The sequence below is a fragment of the Schistocerca cancellata genome, chromosome 9 (genome assembly GCF_023864275.1).
Source record: "Schistocerca cancellata isolate TAMUIC-IGC-003103 chromosome 9, iqSchCanc2.1, whole genome shotgun sequence".
Lineage (NCBI taxonomy): Eukaryota > Metazoa > Arthropoda > Insecta > Orthoptera > Acrididae > Schistocerca > Schistocerca cancellata.
The window spans coordinates 354,619,591-354,627,257 of NC_064634.1; the positions used below are offsets into that span (position 1 = coordinate 354,619,591).

Below are 7,667 nucleotides of genomic sequence, written 5' to 3' on the forward strand. Positions count from 1 at the left end.
GCCTCTTCTGATGTTAAACCTATTACTTCAAAATCATTCTTAACCGAATCCAGGTACCTTCTCCTCGGTCTGCCCCGACTCCTCCTACCCTCTACTGCTCAATCCATGAGTCTCTTGGGTAACCTCGCTTCTCCCATGCGTGTAACATGACCCCACCATCTAAGCCTGTTCGCCCTGACTGCTACATCTATAGCGTTCATTCCCAGTTTTACTTTGATTTCCTCATTGTGGACACCCTCCTGCCATTGTTCCCATCTACTAGTACCTGCAATCATCCTAGCTACTTTCATACCCGTAACCTCAACCTTGTTGATAAGGTAACCTGAATCCACCCAGCTTTCGCTCCGATACAACAAAGTTGGTCGAAAGATTGAACGGTGCACAGATAACTTAGTCTTGGTACTGACTTCCTTCTTGCAGAAGAGAGTAGATCGTAGCTGAGCGCTCACTGCATTAGCTTTGCTACACCTCGCTTCCAGTTCTTTCACTATGTTGCCATCCTATCCGGCCGGTGTGGCCAAGCGGTTAAAGGCGCTACGGTCTTGAACCGCGTGACCGCTACGGTCGCAGGTTCGAATCCTGCCTCTGGCATGGATGTGTGTGATGTCCTTAGGTCAGTTAGGTTTAAGTAGTTCTAAGTTCTAGGGGACTGATGACCTTAGAAGTTAAGTCCCATAGTGCTCAGAGCCATTCGAACCATTTGAATCATACTGTGAGAATATGCATCCTAAGTACTTGAAACCGTCCACCTGTTCTAACTTTGTTCCTCCTATTTGGCACTCAATCCGTTTATATTTCTTTCCCACTGACATTACTTTCGTTTTGGAGATGCTAATCTTCATACCATAGTCCTTACATTTCTGATCTAGCTCTGAAATATTACTTTGCAAACTTTCAATCGAATCTGCCATCACAACTAAGTCATCCGCATATACAAGACTGCTTATTTTGTGTTCACATATCTTAATCTCACCCAGCCAGTCTATTGTTTTCAACATATGATCCATAAATAATATGAACAATAGTGGAGACAGGTTGCAGCCTTGTCTTACCCCTGAAACTACTCTGAACCATGAACTCAATTTACCGTCAACTCTAACTGCTGCCTGACTATCCATGTAAAGACCTTTAATTGCTTGCAAAAATTTGCCTCCTATTCCATAATCTTGTAGAACAGACAATAACTTCCTCCTAGGAACACGGTCATATGCCTTTTCTAGATCTATAAAGCATAGATACAATTCCCTGTTCCACTCACAACACTTCTCCATTATTTGCCGTAAGCTAAAGATCTGGTCCTGACAACCTCTAAGAGGCCTAAACCCACACCGATTTTCATCCAATTGGTCCTCAACTAATACTCGCACTTTCCTTTCAACAATACCTGCGAAGATTTTACCCACAACGCTGATTAAAGAGATACTTCTGTAGTTGTTACAATCTTTTCTGTTTCCATGTTTAAAGATTGGTGTGATTACTGCTTTTGTCCAGTCTGATGGAACCTGTTCCGACTCCCAGGCCATTTCAATTATCCTGTGTAGCCATTTAAGACCTGACATTCCACTGTATTTGATGAGTACCGGCTTAATTTCATCCACCCCAGACGCTTTATTGCACTGCAATCTATTGACCATTTCTTCCACTTCCTCAAATGTGCTCCTATTTCCATCATCATTCCTATCCCATTCTACCTCGAAATATATATACACTCCTGGAAATGGAAAAAAGAACACATTGACACTGGTGTGTCAGACCCACCATACTTGCTCCGGACACTGCGAGAGGGCTGTACAAACAATGATCACACGCACGGCACAGCGGACACACCAGGAACCGCGGTGTTGGCCGTCGAATGGCGCTAGCTGCGCAGCATTTGTGCACCGCCGCCGTCAGTGTCAGCCAGTTTGCCGTGGCATACGGAGCTCCATCGCAGTCTTTAACACTGGTAGCATGCCGCGACAGCGTGGACGTGAACCGTATGTGCAGTTGACGGACTTTGAGCGAGGGGGTATAGTGGGCATGCGGGAGGCCGGTTGGACGTACCTCCGAATTGCTCAACACGTGGGGCGTGAGGTCTCCACAGTACATCGATGTTGTCGCCAGTGGTCGGCGGAAGGTGCACGTGCCCGTCGACCTGGGACCGGACCGCAGCGACGCACGGAAGCACGCCAAGACCATAGGATCCTACGCAGTGCCGTAGGGGACCGCACCGCCACTTCCCAGCAAATTAGGGACACTGTTGCTCCTGGGGTATCGGCGAGGACCATTCGCAACCGTCTCCATGAAGCTGGGCTATAGTCCCGCACACCGTTAGGCCGTCTTCCGCTCACGCCCCAACATCGTGCAGCCCGCCTCCAGTGGTGTCGCGACAGGCGTGAATGGAGGGACGAATGGAGACGTGTCGTCTTCAGCGATGAGAGTCGCTTCTGCCTTGGTGCCAATGATGGTCGTATGCGTGTTCGGCGCCGTGCAGGTGAGCGCCACAATCAGGACTGCATACGACCGAGGCACACAGGGCCAACACCCGGCATCATGGTGTGGGGAGCGATCTCCTACACTGGCCGTACACCACTGGTGATCGTCGAGGGGACACTGAATAGTGCACGGTACATCCAAACCGTCATCGAACCCATCGTTCTACCATTCCTAGACCGGCAAGGGAACTTGCTGTTCCAACAGGACAATGCACGTCCGCATGTATCCCGTGCCACCCAACGTGCTCTAGAAGGTGTAAGTCAACTACCCTGGCCAGCAAGATCTCCGGATCTGTCCCCCATTGAGCATGTTTGGGACTGGATGAAGCGTCGTCTCACGCGGTCTGCACGTCCAGCACGAACGCTGGTCCAACTGAGGCGCCAGGTGGAAATGGCATGGCAAGCCGTTCCACAGGACTACATCCAGCATCTCTACGATCGTCTCCATGGGAGAATAGCAGCCTGCATTGCTGCGAAAGGTGGATATACACTGTACTAGTGGCGACATTGTGCATGCTCTGTTGCCTGTGTCTATGTGCCTGTGGTTCTGTCAGTGTGATCATGTGATGTATCTGACCCCAGGAATGTGACAATAAAGTTTCCCCTTCCTGGGACAATGAATTCACGGTGTTCTTATTTCAATTTCCAGGAGTGTATATTGAGAGACAAGTTTAGGTTTGCGTGTGTCATTTTACGTATATCGGTTGCTTCAAAACCTGCGAGTACACCGGATAGGTAAACAACCCCGCGCGCGCTATCTTCCGCGTCAGTGACGTAAACAGACGTTCGAGCACCGCCGAAGGCAGCTCCCACTCAGCTAAGGTGGCGGACTGGAAGCGAAAATCGGAGCGAATGACTGTCTGCAATTTTTGATACGCCTTCCCATGTTCAACTACGTTACGGTGCGTATTTCAAATTGAAATTTAGAGAGACGCTGTATCGACTGATAAGTGCCATTTTTAACAAAAATATCCGAGGACGTCTGGAACACAGGAATATTTGTACGAAGATAGTAACTATTCTCGAAAGAACAGATACCATTGATGACTGTGCAGCTTCTCTAGTATAAATGATAATTAATTGAAACCCTCAGCTGTCGGCAGGCGTTGTTGATGTAAGTCGATGGGGATAGCTGAAAATGTGTGCCCCGACCGGCAATCGAACCCGGGATCTCCTGCTTACACGGATGGCTGACGCTCTATCCATTTTTTTTACTTGACCTCTTTTTATTCTATATTATTTGTTGAATTTGTTGGAAGCGGACGTCCGATGACACCCGTTCTGGTTCTTCGTTGATCCGTTCACTCCGTTTTTTTATTACTGAGGGTAGCTAACCCTTTGACCGGACACGCTGAGCTACCGTGTCGGCTGAATCCATCTGATCCACCGAGGACACAGATGAATAGCGCGACTGCAGGGACTTATCCCTTGCACGCATCCCGTGAGACCCACATTCCCAACTGTCCACAATCTACATACGTAATGTACCTAATTATCATTTATTCTAGAGAAGCTGCACGGTCATCAATGGTATCTGTTCTTTCGAGAACAGTTACTATCTTCATATATATAGTTAAAGACTACCCAGCCATTGACCTTCGTCTGTGCGAATGTGCACAGGTTGCACGAACTCTTACGGGAATCGTCACCTTGGTGTGTGCGAGTAATGAGTGGATAGGCAAATATCTATTAGGTACATTGCGCATGTACATTGTGGACAGTTGGGAATGTGGGTCTCACGGGAAGCGTGAAAGGGCAAGTCCCTGCATTCGCGCTAGTCATGTGTGCCCTCGGTGGCTCAGATGGATGGAGAGTCTGCCATGTAAGCAGGAGATCCCGGGTTCGAGTGCCGATCGTGGCACACATGTTCAACTGTCCCCATCGAGGTATATCAACTTTTGTGTTAGCAGAAGAGCCAACACCGTGTTACGAGTGGAGGCCGAAATGCATGCGTTTTAGATCACGCAGGCTGGCTTGAGGAGGGAAGAACTATACTGACGTGAGGTCTGGAACATGACAAGGAATGAGAATTCAGAAAGCGGACGTAATTAGTTTGATACTTAACTTTAATAGATTAATGATGAACATCGCTCTTGACGGTAGATTATTCACAATATTATCTGTTCAGAATACATTTTTGAAGATGGTAATTATAGTAACTGAATATGGCGCCTTGCTAAGTCGTAGCAAATGACGTAGCTGAAGGCTATGCTAAACTATCGTCTCTGCAAATGAGAGCGTATGTAGACAGTGAACCATCGCTAGCAAAGTCGGCTGTACAAATTGGGCGAGTGCTAGGGAGTCTCTCTAGACTAGACCTGCCGTGTGGCGGCGCTCGGTCTGCAATCACTGATAGTGGCGACACGCGGCTCCGACGTATACTGAAGGACCGCGGCCGATTTAAAGGCTACCACCTAGCAAGTGTGGTGTCTGGCGGTCTCCCCACATCAACAACACTTGTCGCCAGATAAGGGTTTCAATTAATTATGATTTACAGCAATATTTATTGTATTTCTGATGACTCAGTTAACAAGCGTAGCCGGCTGACATGTGTCATTTCTGTGGGCCACCCGTCTTTTAGCATCTTTGGCAATTACCACGAGCAAGCCACTTAATTTCGCTACCGTTATGCGGGAGTTTATTTTGGAACTCGGTTGTCTAACGTCCCCGCCAGCACCAACGGCAGTGACGCAACAGCGGCGGCAGAGACGATAACAGCGGGGGCCCAACTAGCGTAGATTACGCGATAAGCGCCCTTAACGAGCATCCCGGCGTTTCCACGGCGCTGTGTATAGCTGGCCTGGCCGTGGACAGGTAACGTCCTTCACAGCAGACGCCGCCCGCTGACGGACATATCGAGGCTATCGGCTGCCGGACTTTGCGGCCACGTTTGCACAAGGCACGCACTACTGACCCACCGCTAGCATCAATGGACACCCTGCGTGTCCCCTCCTAAACTGGGACAGTTTGCTCAAGCGCAACATAAATAACTTTTCGTAAGAGCAAAACCATTCCCGCTGGAAACAGTCTGTTGAAAACAATAGCTGTGCGGGATTAGCCGAGCGGTCTAGGGCGCTGCAGTCATGGACTGTGCGGCTGGTCCCGGCGGAGGTTCGAGTCCTCCCTCGGACATGTGTGTGTGTGTTTGTCCTTAGGATAATTTAGGTTATGTAGTGTGTAAGTTCAGGGACTGATGACCTTAGCATTTAAGTCCTATGCGATTTCACACACATTTGAACATTTTTTGAAAACAATACGTTGAGACGTTACGCCTTCTCCCAGCCACCACTTCCTCTAACAACTGAAACACGTGAAAGAGTTGGTGACGTATAATGAATGTCCGACGCGGACGCAGCATTATGGCTGCCCCAGGAAACTGGCAACGTCTTTGGTACGCCCTCTCATTCGAGACAGCAGTGGCTAACAAATAGTGGTTGAGTAAGGTTATTATAATAGGTGCTATTTAACGACTCGCACACATAAGGGCATGCTACTACAGTTCGCCACATAGCTTTCGTCAGTGTAAGGCAGCATAACACGTTCACAATCATCAGAAGATTGGGGCAAGAGGGCAGAGGCATCTACAAAACCCATAAGAGCGAGATAAAAGTGGTAGGTCAAAAAATAAAAATTGGTGTTAAGGTGTGAGACAAGCTGTAAGGGATCAGAGTTACACTCAGTTTTTCGTAATGTGTTGCAACACCGATGACTTATTAACGACTATTTCAGTGTGTCTGATGTTTGTAATTAGCAGTCGATTACCTTATTAAATTTTTTTATACACGTATGTGTTAGGCTCGTGCATACGTTCGTAGCGTTTTCCCTACAACAGCTACACGTAACAGACTTTGGCCGTCAATAGTATACTGTTCTTCACTGTTTACAACAATATGACAATACTGGGATAACTTTTCGATTCCATGACTGCAGAAACCACGTGGTTTTGAGCGAAGAACTCGCCGACCTATCTTCGGAGCGCATTTTCATCCGGAAAGGAAGTTGCTAGAACGCTGTCCGATAGACATCGGGAAAGGTGAAAATCTGACGGCGCAAGATCAGGTGAATAAGGCGGGTGCGGAATGACTTCCCATACCAACTCCTGTATAGTGTGTTTTGATAGTCTAAAAGAATGCGAGCTGGTGTTATTCTTGGAGTAGGATCACCTCACGCAGTCTTTCAGGTCGTTATTCTTGGATTGTGTCTGGCGTCCCAGGTGCGTGCAACGAATGTCAGCAGTGATGGTTACACCTCGGGGAAGCAATTCGTAGTACACGACACCGTTGCTGTTCCACCATATGCATAACATTTTCTTTCGTGCATGAGTGGAGGTCTTTCTACAGACAGTTGCTGCTCGGTTTGGAATGAACCAAATTGCTGCTTTGTTTGGAATCAACCGTACCCTCCTTCTCCATATTAACATTAAGTCACCATTTCTGATCACCAGTAACGATACAGGATAGGAATGGTCGATGTTGCTCACGAGCCAATTGATGATGAGCAAGCAGAGCCGGCCGCTGTGGACGAGCGGTTCTAGGCGCTTCACTCCGGAACCGCGCGACTGCTACTGTCGCAGGCCTCGGACATGGATGTGTGTGCTGTCCTTAGGTTGGTTAGGTTTCAGTAGTTCTAAGTTCTAGTGGACTGATGACCTCATATGTTAAGTCCCATGGTGCTCAGAGCCATTTGAACGAGCAAGCAGAGGTGCAATATAGCCACCCGCCATTTTTAAGATTTTGGCTTAGAGAATGCTGTACCCTTACATCTGATTTTTGAACTTTCCCCGTTGCAAGCAAATAACGCACGATGATGGAATGATCACAGTTCATCACTAGTGTCAAAAGGATCCTCATTAAAACGAGAAAACCATTTTATTATTCCCTTATAGGGCGGAAATGTTTCTGACTGCCTCCACAGCCAGCACCCCTCTACTGAAGCCAAAAAGGAGAATATGTCAGAAATGTTCCGGTTTCACCACCTAGCACTCCGTTTTCAAGCGTCCACGGCTCCACTCAGTATATCCAAATCACAAAATATAAACTCAAACAGCAACAGTGAACTACAAAAAAAAAAAGGACAATCGATAAATAAATCCATAGCAGCGGGGATACCAACATACAAAACAAAACACAGTGAACTTAGGCAGCAACCTAATATTTGCAACAATCATAACTGTGAATGTCTGTTCTTTTCCTG

General features: G+C 47.6%; 1 non-coding gene across 1 annotated transcript; it reads left to right on the forward strand.

Annotated features, from left to right (window-relative positions):
* The first annotated feature begins 507 nt into the window (after positions 1-507).
* Trnaq-uug (transfer RNA glutamine (anticodon UUG)) lies at positions 508-591 on the forward strand. The gene has a single exon. It is a non-coding gene; the product is annotated as a tRNA-Gln (tRNA).
* The last annotated feature ends 7,076 nt before the right edge of the window (positions 592-7,667 follow it).